We start from the raw sequence: 15,429 nt of genomic DNA on the forward strand, positions 1-15,429 counted from the left end.
GTTTGTTGCTGTGGTAAACAAAGAATGTACTGAATCTTTTGTACTACACAGAGTGATGCAGTATTGACTGTGATGCTGATTTGAGTTGTCTCATTCTGTATTTTTGTGCTTTGTCTTTTGTTACACAGAGTGAAAGAGATCTTTGGTTTTGCCTTTGCTGGTAAGTAAACAGTGATTGTAACTGAGGCAGTATGAACCTGGCATTGCGTAGCACATTTGACAACTTACATACAGTAGTTTGACTTTTTGTGATATGTTTCCATTTACTGATGGGCAAAAACACAAAGTCAGGATTTATTACCTGTAGCAGCAAAGTCCTCACACGGGACCTCTGACTGTCCCTGAAAATGTCCCTGAAGTTTAATAGCCCATTTATGTATGATTTAAATTTCTTATGGCTTATTGAATCCAAACATAGCTAAATGTCAGTTGTTCATTTTCTCCTTATGTTTGTGGATTTAAGTAGCAGACAAAACAATGAAAGTGTTTTAGGGGAGTCAGTATAAGTGGTTGCTCAAACACTTAAGAGCTGCACAGGTATTGATTCATATTGTCTCTCAAATTCTGCTGATGTGTTACATTAAAGTCAGAACACTGTAGAAGTATTTTGTACAGTTAAGCAATAATGAAAAACTAAGAAAACCAGAGGTGTGAGTGGACATTGTTAGGTACATTACAGCCAGTGTGTCTAATTAGTTTATCACTTATTTGGTGAATATAATGTGTTTTAAAATTTAATAGAAAAGTTGCCAAAAAGGTACACTGCAAAATACATAAATATTCCTAGCAACAGGTATAATGAAAGGACTTTTTAGTGTAAAAATTTAAGACATTTAATTTTAATTACAAAACATGGTGCACCTCTGCTATTGTAACATGTCAATATTTAAAACTATTTTAAGATTTACATATTCATATCAGACATGACGAGGTTTTCTGTTGCTTCTGATTTATATAATTATTTTGTATCTAACATTTTTAAAAGTTTTGGCTTTCACACTTTAGTAGTACTGACCTGTTGTAGAAAATGTTGGAGCCACAAAGCTTCTGTGTAGGAAATATTTGGTATATCCTGCACTTGTGCCAACAAATATTGGTGGCTATTCTTTATATTTCTGTAGTAATGAATGCTTTTATTACACTTGCTACAGCCATGTGAGACGCTGCAGTTCATTTATCTCCTCTTTAGACTACATTAAGCTCATAAAGCCTTAAATAAATTAAGAATTTTACTAGTTAATTTATGTCACAGTAAATTGGATTGTGTGTGAAGAGGCTCAACAGTCTGAATCATCAAACAGTGATCTGATTAATTGTTTCCTTTCTCTAGACTGCTGATCTGATCGTCTCCAGTCTGGTAAGTAAAGGTTTGTCTGAGGTGCAGTGCTGGGAAATGTTTCTCATTATAGGACATTCAGTTTAGTGGAGTGAGTCAGCACAGCTCTTGGGAATAATCAGATCGTAGAAAAGTCTGTGTAAACATTTCCAGACTTACAGATCTCTCTTATCATCATAGTACATTTTTAATTAGGCCCTAATATCGGCCATGCTAAGTTTATTGTAGATTTAGTGGAGTGTGTATTAAACATGCCCCATATTTGACTGAAAAATGTAGAAACTGCTGTTTAGGAGTCATCTGTCTCCAAATTTTTCATTTTGCCAAAAGTCATACTGAGTAAATTATTTTTTACTTTTATGTTAACGGCTCCCCAGACATTATGATATACTGTTGAACCAGGTAAGTACACACAGAAACGGGAATTTGAGACCTTTGGGCATTTAGGATCATGTGAGTTGAGTGCTGTGAAGTGTTTAAAGCAGGTGGTCTGAAACTGTCTGCTCTGACTTCATTGTGTGGGTTTAGCTTGACCATATAATGTTTATAGTAAGTTACTGTAGCACCACATCTTGGTTTACAGACTGTTTGTTTTTATTGTGTTAATAGAATGCAAAAATGTCCTTAGAAATGTTCCACCACCATATGATAAACATTTTCATTCAGTTGAATCTAATAATGTACTGTACGACTCTTCAGTGTGTAATGATATATATATGTTCTGTATTTTTCGGACTGTAAGGCGCACTAAATTCTAAGGCACATTAAGCCAAACAAAACAGATAAGTCAAACTTTATTCAACTCATTTACAATAACTCTCAAAATTGTTCAGTTGTAAGACATAAAATACAGAACAATACACTCACTTTTCAGGATTTATGGACTGATGAATGTGGATTGATCAGTTTGAAATCTGCTTCATAAGCATGGCTCTCAACAGGTGCCAGGCCCTTATACACACACACACCATATTATGTTGAAGCACAGTACGAATTACTCTATGAGGGTGCTGACTATGTTAGCCATGCTCCTTAGAAAAAAAGAAAAAAAAAAAAAAGAAAAGCCATGCTCCGACAATACATCAAGTGGTGCTGCTTTGTAGCTTACCAAAGTCATACTAAAACATTTGACAGAGTGCCGTGTACCACATAGAATTGGTTTGAAATCAGTAAGCACAACCATACAGAAGGTGCACTGTCTATTTTTGAGAAAATTAAAGGCTTTTAAATGTGCCTTATAGTCTGAAAAATACGGTAAAGCCAGGTTTATTGGAAGTGTGTCTAATTCCACTTTCTTTCTGTCTTACAGGTGACCTGCTGCAGAAAACCCTCTCCCTCTATCATTAACAAGCCATTAACAAGCAAATTCAGTCTGTCCTATCACTCTCCCTCTCCCTGCTCCATCTTTTTTGACAAGCCATTCTATCTTCTATCCATTCTCCGCCATGTACTCTATCTAATTTTGACAAGCATAAGCCCTAGTTTGACAAGAAACCAAGTTTGACAACAAACCAAGGTTGACAACAAACCAAGTTTTTGGAAATTGAAGTTACCGCAACTTCGACGATCTGTTTTCAGAAATCTGAGAGATCTCTGCTCTCACTGCTCCTTCTTTCCTGTCGTTAAACTCTCTCATATCCACTCATTTTACTGGAAATTACAAGTAAGAAGTTGAATATACAGTATAGTAGAAGTCACTGTAGAAACTACTTACACAGCCCTACATTTGTCATTTTAATTTTGCATTACACTTTGGAATAAACATTGATTGGCTTACAGGTGCAATTGCTTTGATAAATTATATAAAATATACACCTCTTAAAGGTTTATTTGTAATAAGACAATCTGGTTATTTTGTAATATATACATTCAGACTGCTCTATTTACATAAATATTAAATTAGATTCAAATACATTTTTCAAGTCTGTTTCATTGACTATAACATTTGACTACAGTAAGTTTATACTAATATTATTTAAGGACAAACCCATTTCTATTACTCAGTGTAAGTATTGAGTTACAATTGTCATTGAGAAGCTGCCCTGAGGACCCAGACTTCCTGTTTCCTGACTGCTGCAGAACATCCAGCTGAAGAATCCTCATCGCCTGTCATCTGATCACCACACCACCACAGCTCCTTATATTTGCTTTAGATTTTAGATATCTCAAAGATTTACACAAAGTCTACTTCAAAGCTAAGAGTTTTATTATAGCCTGTTGATTGTTGAGATTTATTCTGCATATTACTTCACAGAAGTATAGACCTATTCATTAACCAGTCTGGTTAAAAAAAAGAAGTAATAATATACAGTTGTTGAAAAAGCTACAATAAAACGTTTTTAAGGATCTTTCAATAACTTTTATATTGAGTTTGTATTTAAGCCAGCCTTTTACATCAATTAAACGGTCATAAGAACACTTTACCATTTGTATAGTTGATCCATTTAATAGAAACTTGAGTTTTTCAGTGTTTACAGGTTGAGTTTTGTATACATTTGTGTATAAATACATATAAGGTCCAGTTTGTACTTGCACAAAATGCCAAGGAAAGGTCAAAGGTCACAGTCCCAGAAGCTTAGATGGCAAAAGCAGAAGGAGCAGGTAAATCTTTCTCAGACCGGTGAGCAGGTAAAGGTGTCTGTTACAAGTATTCCCAGTCCAGAAGTGCAGCTCAGCGTTCAGACGGCCGCAGTGTCTTATGCAGATGTGGTAAAGAGAGGTGTTTGCTCATCATCTGTGCCAAATGCTAAAGAACAACAGGTAATCCAGACTGAACCCCAGCTAACTGTGCAAACGCAGCATGATGGAGAAGCTCCAGGACCGTCTCATGTACAGGTTACAAACAGTGAAAGTCGTCCACGAGTGAGTAGCATCTGTGCGTCTCGAAGCCAGGCCAATGCTAAGTATGGAAAGTACCGGAATCAGCAATGCATGGCGAACAGTTTGGTTTTCCTGTCATTCTTACACGAGGATGAATTCATTACCAGAGCAGATCTCAACCGTGTGTTGGACAAAGGCCATGCCGTGTATTCAGATGCCAGAAAGAGGTTTGTGAACAGCGTGTTTCTAGCCTGTGATGAACTTCCCACTGTGATCATCAGCCGCAGACACGAGTATCAAGTCGACATGTCTCAGTTTGCTCATTATGGCACATTTGACGGTACAGATCATCTTCCGAGCCTTGAACAGGGACTACAGCGTTTGGCTTCAGAGTTTCGCTACGCTTTGCTAGTCATGGGAGGAACAGCCATCGCAGTTTCCAGGCTGACTTCAGGTGAATACGCATACTTTGACCCTCACCCACGTAAGTCTACAGGAATGCCATTGTCGCTAAGTGTAAGTGGTGGAACTGCAGTTATGTTAAAATTCACACGTCTTAACGACATGATTGACAGGATCAAACGTTTGTACCGAATGTGTAGCATCGCACCAACCTGTGCTTATGAGCTACAGCCTGTTGAGTTCCACAGTGAAAACGCTGCTGACCAAAGAAATGCTGATGAAAACAGACAAACAGCTACAACTGTTTCAGCACCAGCTTTAAATGAACCTGAATTTGAAACCCCAAAGTCCACTGAGCAGACACAGAAAACTGTGGCCGACACTTTAGCTACTGAAGTGATGTCATCCAGAGTGGATTATTCAAATGAGCCAGCTGCTGAGCTGAACAATTCTGATTATTTAGAAATAGAAACCTCTGCATCTTCTGTGAGAGAACCTCAGGTAACATCAGATTCTGTTCCTCAGAAGGATCCAACCGCTGCCAACCGCTGTTCAACAAAGACAACACAGGAACTTTCACATAAACTGCTGAAATATAGTAAACAGGGAAGGAAAAAAATGAGGAGAAGATCATTGGCCCAACAAAAACTACCAAAAAGAAAGGATCCTGATCACAGACAAAAGAAGACTGTGTACAAAAGTAATCTATATAAGCTAAATCCTATATATAGAGAGAAACAGAGGGAACATTTGAGAAAGATCTATAAGGAAAGAGATGATTTTAAGGAAAAACAGAAGGCGCAAATGAGAAGGATCTATAGAGAAAGTGCTAAAATTAGAGAGAGAAAAAGAGAACGTGTCATAAGGATGTATAAAGAAGATTCTTTATTCAGAGAAAAGCAGAAGGAACGAATAACAAGAACATACAAAGAATCTCCCGTGTTCCGAGAAAAGCAGAAGGAACGAATAACAAGAACATACAGAGAATCTCCCGTGTTCCGAGAAAAGCAGAAGGAACGAATAACAAGAACATACAGAGAATCTCCCGTGTTCCGAGAAAAGCAGAAGGAACGAATAACAAGAACATACAGAACTTGTGCCGAATTCAGAGAGAAACATAAAGCTTACATGAGGTCATATGTTTCTAACCTATATAAAGAAAGTGTAGAATTTAGACAGAAAAAAAAATGTTACATCACTAAACGTTATGGAGAAGAGAGACAATTTCAGCAGCAACACAAGGACAATATGAGAGAACGAATGAGAGTAAAATATTGGAACAGTATTTCTTTCAGACAGATGCATAATATCAGATGTGCAATGAAAATAAAAAGAAAATATCGTCAGATGCATCGACCAGCTGAAAGTTTACAGTGTCATCCAGAGAACACTTTAATGAATGAGGCCATATCTCGTTTCAGATCCAACATTAAGTCAGCACCATCTTATGTTTGTACTGTTTGTCTAAAAGCTTCTTTTCCTAATCAGGTGAAAATCTGCAAAAGAGAAAATTACTCAAAACACCAAATTGTAGCTCAGCAGTGTCTAACTGGTAAATTTGTTCATGTGTGTGATGAAGCATGTCATGATCACTGCAGCTTTCCTGTTGAGAGAAAAAAGGAGTATATCTGTCACACGTGTCACAGTTCCCTCAAAAGTGGACGCATGCCAAGACTTGCTGCTGTCAACGGTTTAGAACTGCAGGATATTCCAGCTGAACTGTGTGATCTCAACATTCTGGAGAGACATCTGATTGCCAAATGCATACCATTTGCAAAGATTATTCCTCTTCCAAAGGGCAGACAAAGACTCATACGTGGTAATGTGGTGTGTGTACCATCTGAAGTCCAACAAACAGTTGACTATCTACCTCGGCTCAGAAGCCAATCACAGATCATGAGGGTGAAATTGAAAAGACGACTGTGCTACAAAGGCCATCAGCTGTTCCAGACTGTCACCTGGTCTAAACTGATCGAAGCCCTGCGTAAACTGAAACAGATTCACCCACAGTACACAGATATTGTTATCAGAGATGATGCATTGCTTTGTGATCCAACATTACCTGATGATGACAGCAGTGATGAAGCCAGCATGGCAAGTGATGATTATGATGAAGCAGATTTAATGGAAATTGACAACTATGAAAAAGATGCCCTTTTGTGCGAAAGTGAGTCTGAAAGTGAACAAGCTATTAATATGCAATCCTGTGATGAACAACCAGAGGAACAAAATCCAGATGAACCAGAAAGTGATTTGAACAATGGAGGTTTTGCTCTAGAAAGTTGTCTGCAGCCTGTTGACATTTCAGAAGAGATTCTCTGTTTCAGTGATAACACATATTGTGTGGCTCCTGCAGAAAGAAACAATCCTGTCAGCTTCTTCAGAACTCCTCATTTGGAAGCCATGGCATTTCCTGTGCAGTTTCCTACTGGTCAGAATACACTGGATGAAAAGAGACTTCTTAAACTCACACCAAGTGCTTACTTCAAGTCAAGGCTTTTCAACATTGATGCAAGATTTGCTAAAGACACAAATTACCTGTTTTTCTCACAGTTTGTCACTGAAATACATTTGGCTAATTCCAGCATGACAATACAGCTAAGGAAAGGTAAAACTATGACCAAAGATGGACGCAAAATCACATCAGGAATGTTACAAAGTAAGACAGAAGTAGAGAAGCTGGTAAGAAATAAAGATGCAATCAGATTTATGCAGCCACTCAGAGGAACTCCAGCTTACTGGCAGAAAACTACCAAAGACTTATTCAGTATGATTCGTCAAATAGGAACACCTCAGTTCTTTGTCACTTTCTCTGCTGCTGAGATGAGATGGCCTGAAGTGATTCAAGCAATAAAGAGACAGCAAGGTGAAGAGGTTGATTTTGAAGCCCTGGACTGGTCAGAAAAGTGTGAAATTCTAAGATCAAATCCAGTAACCACCATGCGGATGTTTGATAAGCGTGTTGAGGCTTTGTTCAGAGATTTGCTTTTTTCTCCTGCACAGCCCCTTGGTGAGATCATTGATTACTTTTACAGAGTTGAGTTCCAGCACAGAGGTAGTCCGCATATACACATGTTGCTGTGGATTCGAGAAAAGGTAGAAGCAGATGTGGATGACGACCAAACTGTCTGTGACTTTGTGGACAGATACATCTCAGCTCAACTCCCTGATCCAGAAAAACAACCTGAACTGCACAAAAAAGTCACTGAACTACAAAAGCACAGCAAAAACCACACAAAAACATGCTTTAAGAGTGTGAACTCTGGTTGTAGATTTGGGTTTCCAAAACCACCAGCCACAAGAACAATGATTGTGAGACAGGATGAGGATTCAGACACTGAAGCTGCAAAAGCCAAACTCAGACCTTTGTTGAACCTGCTGAAGGAACCTGAAGCTGCTTCCCTCACCATAGAGCAGATTCTGTCACGATGCAACTTGACAATGAATGAGTATGAACAATGCCTCCAGAACATAAACAAGAAAACAGCTCTGATTCTGAAACGTGACCCAAATGAGTGTTGGATCAACAATTACAACCCACACCTGCTTGAAGCCTGGAACTCTAATTTAGATGTCTCATTCATTTTGAATGCCTATTCATGTGTAGAATACCTCTGTAAATATATAACGAAGAAAGAATCTGGCCTCTCTGAATACCTGAAGACAGTTATTGATAACTCTGGAAACAACATGGTCAATGAATGTGATGAAATGAGAGCTGTGATGCAGGCTTACTCAAAAAAGAGAGAGATCAGCGCACAGGAGTGTGTGACTCGAGTCTGTGGCCTAAAAATGAAAAAATGTTCCCGCAGTGTTGTATTTGTACCAACAGATGATAACCCGGTAAAAATGAGTCGGCCCATGAGCTTCCTGGAAACCACAACACATGACAGTTGTAATATTTGGATGACAAGTTTGAGTGATAAATACAAATGCAGACCTGAGACCCCAGAATATGAGGAAATGTCACTGGCTGATTTTGCTGCCTTGTGCAGGTTGGTGAGTGGTCCAAATGAAGGAAAAGATGTGCTTCCTCTTCTAAACCAGCTTGGATTTGTACAAAGGCGAAAGAATGATAAACCAGCTATAATCAGATATTACCACTGTTCACAGGAAAAAGATCCTGAGCAATATTATGGTCGACTGTTGAGACTTTACCTTCCACACAGATCAGAGCAGGAACTGAAACCACAATGTTTCCAAACCTATCAGTCCTTCTACAACTCAGGTTTTGTGCGACTTCCATGTTCAGACCACAGTGAGTCTGTGAAACGGATTGTGAAGAGAAATAAAGACAAGTATGAGAAGAACTCTGAGGATATTGAGAGTGCACTGGAAGAGTTTGAACAAAATAGGGATGTTGTGATCGATGAATGGTGTAATCTGGCTCCTGAATCTGAAGTTGTGAGGCTGCAATGTGATGAGAATCTTCCTGAGAGACATTCTGATGATGAGAACGAACAGGAGAATGTCCCCGACTACAGTCGTCAGTCTGATGCTGTAACAGAGATCAGAGCCATCAGAGAACAACCTGCAGTCGATCCAGCCGTGGTACGTGTAATGTATCAGAATCTGAACCAGAAGCAGGCCTGCGTGTTCTATACTATAAGAGACTGGTGTATTCAGCGAGTTTGTGGTTTGAACCCAGATCCATTTTTCTTCTATATCAACGGTGGTGCAGGAACTGGAAAGTCACATCTGATTAAGTGTATTCACTCTGAAGCATCAAAGATCCTGAGCAGACTGCCTGCTAATGCAGAAGAAGCTGACATATCAAATCCAACTGTTTTACTGACTTCATTTACCGGGACAGCAGCTTTTTCTATCAATGGCTCTACATTACATTCTCTACTGAAACTACCCAGGAGTCTGAAACCACCCATTCAAGGACTTGGTAACCAACTGGATGAAGTCAGATCTGAGCTGATGAATGCTGAAATTATTGTTATTGATGAGATTTCAATGGTTTCAAAACCCCTTTTTGCCTATGTGGATGCAAGACTGAAACAAATCAAAGGCACTCAGAGACCTTTTGGTGGAATGTCAGTTTTAGCTGTTGGAGATTTTTACCAGCTGCCACCAGTGCGACAGTCTAAACCTCTCTGCGTTTACGATCCAGAACAGATTGACCTATGGCAGGAACATTTTCAGATGATCACTCTAACCGAGATTATGCGTCAGAAAGATGATGTGGCCTTTGCAGAGATGCTGAACAGGATTAGAGTCAAAGAAAAGACGGATGAACTTTCTCAGTGCGACAGAGATTTGTTGTCACAGGCTGTGACTGCACCAGAAGAATGTCCAACTGAGGTCTTACACATTTATGCCACCAACAAGAATGTGGAATCCCATAACGCAGATACCCTGAAGAAGCTTCATTCAAACATCATAATCATCACTGCAGACGATTTCCAGAAGGATAAACGTACAGGCAGAATGGAACGAAGAGACAAACCATTTACAGGTGGGAGAAATGATTTACCTGACACTCTGAATGTTGCTGAAGGAGCTCGAGTTATGCTGACCAGAAACTTGGACACACTAAACGGTTTGGTCAACGGTGCTTTTGGTATACTGGTAAAGGTGGTGAGATCTGAAAATGATGGACACATAATTAAACTGGGGCTCAGAATGGACAACCGGCAGCCTATGAGACACAACCGCAGTGCTAATGCAGCATCTGATGATCTGGTTTACATTGAGAGAGCAGAGGAGAGTCTGAAGTTTAAAGGAGCGGTACGCAGACAGTTTCCTGTAAAGCTAGCATTCGCCTGCACAATTCACAAAACTCAGGGTCTTACAACACAGACAGCTGTAGTTTCAATGAAGAACATTTTTGAACCAGGTATGGCTTATGTTGCTCTCAGCAGGGTGACGTCTCTCAGTGGACTCTATTTGCAGGACTTGGATGAGAAAAAGATTTACTCCAATCCCGAGGTAACTGCAGCACTCCAAACCATGAGACAAGCCAGCGTTGAGGAAATGATGCCTCTTCTTCAGGTCAGAGAAACAGCCAGCAGACCTGACACTCTTACACTGATCCATCACAATACGGAGGGTTTGCCATCTCACATCAGTGACATCAAGAGTCATCATGAAATGTGTTTAGCAGATGTTTTGTGTCTCACAGAGTCTCACCTCCAAGGCTCCTTTGTTGCAGACAGTCTTCATTTGGACGGCTACACCATGTTCAAACGCAACAGACATGTGTCCTACACAAACTTTCCTCACATGGCCAGCAGAAGTGGTGGTGGAGTTGTTGTGTATTTGAGGAATCATTTTCAGGTTCAGGTAAAACAGTATCTGCATAATGTCACTGATCTTGAGTTTTTAGTGTTGAAGGTTCAGGCTCCATTCCCTGCACTCATTGCTGTTGTGTACAGACCTCCTGACTACAGTTTGACACCGTTCATGCAAAACCTGGTAAGTCTTTTAGATTCCCTTGAAATAATGGACTGTCACCCAATCATTGTGTGTGGAGATTTTAATGAGAACCAGTTGCAGAGTGGAAGAAAACAGATTCTGGAGCAGTTTCAGTCGAGAGGGTATTCACAGCTGATCACTTCTGCCACTACAGACAAGAACACCCTGCTTGACCTCATTTTTATTTCTCAGCCAGATCAATGTCTCCATTCCGGTGTTCTGAGATCATACTACAGTTACCACAACCCTGTGTTTTGTGTCCTGTCCTCGAGCCAATCATGAAGTCGTCTGGTGAGTTTTGAAACAATTACAGATCATGTTTGTTACAGAGTTTACTGATTGTAGAGTATGAAAAATATTTTTCATTGGAAAAAATTGTCTTCCCTACTCTGTCTGTAAGAAGACCCTTTCTTATTGCAATGTTATTAATCATGTCACCAAATCATGGCTGTACTTCATGCAGAGCCGGGAGATCTGCTTTCTGTTATCATGCACCTCAGATCTGAAATATACTGCATTAAACGGACATAATTTATTTTTTATTCTCATGTTTTAAATGACTAAATCTACTTATACATTTTTTCATGGATGTTAATTGTCATCTCCTTTTTTGATACTTTTTTTACTCTGACGTATGTATCTCAACAAACGAGATCTTCCCCTCCAAGATGCTTTCAAATATGAAATAGTAAATAAATAAATCACAGATAAATGCAGGTATTTATTATGGGTCACATGAATAAATACAGACAATTATATTTTCTTGATTATAGTAAATTTTGTAGAATCAAATGTTTTTTGGATGAATGAGGTTTTGCTTATCATGTTTTACAGGTAAAAAAATGTTAAAAGTTTTAAACTATCTTTAGGCTACCAGAGATGTCTATAATTATACATTATGTAGAGAAAAACATTTTCACAGCTTACAGAATTTGTATAAAAACTGATTTAGAAGAACATGGAAAGTTTCTGCATCAATTTTCTGACTTGGCCTTTATCCGGGTGGGTTTGGGTTTGGGTGGATAAAGGCCAAGTCAGAATTCTCTGAGCAGCTGGAAAAAGCTGCTAATAAACAAAGACATCAGAAAGCGGGGGCTTTAGGTGTAGCCCCCGCTTTCTGACGCACTAATTAGATTTAGTAACTGACACCCCATACCAGCATTATATAGACACTTGGGGGCTGAGATGGGTGGGTGGGGAGGGGGGGGGGGGTGGTGTTAAAAGCACTTTATGTTTTGTAGATGTATTTTTTTCAGACAGGGCACACACAGTCCTGTTTCCTTTGTGGGAAAACCTTCAAACTTCACCATCCTCAGCTGAAACAACAACATCTTAACACCATCTTCATGAACTGCTGAGCCAAACCTGATCCATCAGTGCTGGACTGCACAGATAACTACATGCCACACAGAGACTGCTGTTTTATGAACTGCCATACCAGTATGTCTTCAATGGAGAAGATGACACACCCATCACCTGACTTCCTGCCTGATCTGGAGACCATCATGATGCTGCCACACTACACACCTCTGAGACCATGAATGATGACTCCTACTGAGGAAACTGTATTTCCTGTCAGAGATGCTCAGTGATCCTCAGAGCAGAGAGAGGTATGATTCTTTATCTTTGATAAAAAATGTCAGTGTTTTTAATTCAATTAATTAATTAAAATCCTGTTTAGTGCATAAATAATTCCACACTCAAATGATTATACTTGTTGACACTTTTTGAGTTTTAATTCACATTATGGATTACAAATCTATGCTTTTTCTACTCTGTCTCTCTGTGCAGGTATTGCTGTCTTCTGAGTTCTTCAGTGTCCCAACTGAGACATTCAAACCTCATTGCAGAGCTCATGTCTTTCCTCACCATCATGTGAGTGTGAGATTGCTCTGGATTCTGGTTATGTGGCCTGCAGCACCTATAAGGTATTTCAACATTGTTCATTGCATAACTTATTTGTAGTTTTTAGGCCTTAACACAAATAAAATGTTCCTTTTTCTGTATTTTTTAGAACAAGCTCGTCCAGTGTGCCTGCATTCCAGCTTCTTAGACTCTACTCAAGTGGACAGAGTATCAGTGTTTGGCCACTCTTACAGACACCGACTTCTGTCAACTCACTGCTACTGATCAGGCACCTGACTCCAGGAAGACAGAGGGCTGCAAGCCTGTCATCGTTTCCAGTGTGGCTTTGTATTCTTGGGGTAGCATCAGATTTTTCCCACAAATATTCAAAGGTAACACTTATTTTAAGCGTAGTTATTAAGTCAAAAGTCTTCCCTTGTGTTAATTTTATTTTTTTTATTTGTTTTTGTTTTCTTTTAGATTTATGTGCAGTGATCGGATGTGGTGGAGCTTTGTTAACTGTGTGGAAAACATCTGTTTGTGATGATATTTACAATGAGGCTTTAAGGTGACAGTTTCCATGTAATTTCAAATCCTTTTACTAAGCAAAAACATGTTTGCAATTAACATATTTTTTTCAGTTTTGTCTTTTGGATTTATGGTTAACATTCCTCTGTGACAGCAAATACTAAACTGGTCCAAGTAACAAGCATATCATTGGTCAAAGGCAAAAAGGACCACATGTCACGCTAGCAATGAATTATTGACTGTGTTTGTGTCATCAGATTTAACTAACAATATCAGACATATGAAACTGAACTCTGGATTAATGTGCAGATTTTTTTTGTGTTTTTTTTATTGTTGAATAATTATTTTGTAGAACAAACCCAATCTATTTACCCAAACAATGTAACTTGTTTGGGTAAATAGTGGATTAATATATCTAAGTCTATAAGTATAGCAAGCTGAATTCATACAGACACACAGCTCTAAATCCTGGATTGTAGGATGTACAAAAATGATCATGTGATTATTATGGACATTTAAATAACTATATCTATTGAACCATTACATGTATTCTTTTTAGAAATTACACAATCTAAAAATGTGCAAAAAGAAAGTGTTTAAGAGAATAAATAATGTGTGTTTGTATGAATCCTGCCTTAGTATGGGGTGTCAGTAACTACATTAGTATAGAGTAGGTCTAACAGTGGTTTTCCACATCTGCTCTAATACAGCGGTCCCCAAACTTTTTTGCGCCATGGACCGGTTTATGCCCGACAATATTTTCATGGACCGGCCTTTAAGGTGTCGCGGATAAATATAACAAAATAAAACTAGTACCGGTACCGAAAAAAAGAAAATTTATTCATAACACACGTCAAAAGACCCAGGAAAACCGAGTAAACGATAAAAACGATAACAAAATAACGCTGAAAACCGATAAAAACCCTGAAAACGATACATTTCACACCTGAGCCTCATCTCTCGCGGCCCGGTACCAAATGACTCACGGACCGGTACCGGTCCGAGGCCCGGGGGTTGGGGACCGCTGCTGTAATATATATAGATAATGGGTCAGACATATAAAGTCATTTTGAAAAGTTCATAAAGGTCACATCCATTTATATGTGTTCCTCTTTATCATTTTATATCAGGTCACACAGCTGACTTGAGTTTTGATCAGAGTAGAACCATAACATTCATGCTAATGGTTCTACTGTTTACAGTTACTTTATGATGGATTTCAGCCTGGTCACAGCACTATGTGAAAAGATGTTAGAGGTAAAGTTAAGCCAATTAATACCTCATCATAAGTCACTCTCTAACGCAAAGCAGTGATTATTTTTCACTGTAATTTATTCCACAACGATGTTCTTTATTTGATCCTTGTTTCTTTAAATATGCAAATCGATTGTTCAGCTGTGTGACTCTCCACACCTCAAATATATCACAATGTGGACTTCATTTTGACAGTATTTTGTAGATTGGTACCATATTTATCATCAAATCAGGAAACTGTAAACTAATTGAAAAAATTAAGCTTATGAAAATTTTAATGTGGCATAGGAACATGTTGTTTATCCTTGCCAAATGGTATTTACACAAAACTCCAGCAAATCAGAGGATATATTTTTGTCTCTCACTTGCTATATATGTGTATATTTTTGCAGTTAATAGCCTATCATGTGTCTGCGCATCTTAGGGCCATAAACATAAACATGGCAAACAAGGATATGTTCACAATTCCAACAGATGCTTCAATTGTTTGTATAGATTTTAGATCAATTTGATTTGCATTTTCTATTAATATTTTTCTGTTTGTCCCAAATGGTATTTTTATTTCTTTATGCCATTATTGTAATCATTGGAAACAACTGAGTAAATATTTTGTATCATATGTTTCTAAAAATATTTGAATGTTCTACTTTTCTACTACTGGTTTTCTACTTTCTAAACTTTCTGCCACTTTTTGGCATTTCAATAACATTATTTTTGGGTGTTTTAATCTCTGACCGCAGCATCTTGTGCATTTATTACCTAAATGTTGTTTGTGTGGGTCTTGCCTTTGTTATGTTTTTTTGCCATTTTTAGATTTCACC

General features: G+C 38.5%; 1 protein-coding gene and 3 long non-coding RNA genes across 4 annotated transcripts in view; 3 read left to right on the forward strand and 1 right to left on the reverse strand.

Moving 5' to 3' along the window:
• The window catches only part of LOC112432149 (uncharacterized), a 499,305-nt gene that overhangs the window by 132,603 nt on the left and 351,273 nt on the right, over positions 1-15,429 (reverse strand). The window lies entirely within an intron of this gene.
• The window catches only part of LOC143420631 (protein NLRC3-like), a 238,078-nt gene that overhangs the window by 17,962 nt on the left and 204,687 nt on the right, over positions 1-15,429 (forward strand). The window lies entirely within an intron of this gene.
• On the forward strand, positions 124-2,782 carry LOC105940677 (uncharacterized). The gene is made up of 3 exons (XR_003022048.2): positions 124-160; positions 1,331-1,357; positions 2,646-2,782. It is a non-coding gene; the product is annotated as an uncharacterized LOC105940677 (long non-coding RNA).
• LOC143413483 (uncharacterized) lies at positions 12,458-13,212 on the forward strand. The gene is made up of 3 exons (XR_013094095.1): positions 12,458-12,591; positions 12,773-12,909; positions 12,996-13,212. It is a non-coding gene; the product is annotated as an uncharacterized LOC143413483 (long non-coding RNA).

This window comes from Maylandia zebra, linkage group LG2 (assembly GCF_041146795.1).
Source record: "Maylandia zebra isolate NMK-2024a linkage group LG2, Mzebra_GT3a, whole genome shotgun sequence".
Taxonomy (NCBI): Eukaryota; Metazoa; Chordata; class Actinopteri; order Cichliformes; family Cichlidae; genus Maylandia; species Maylandia zebra.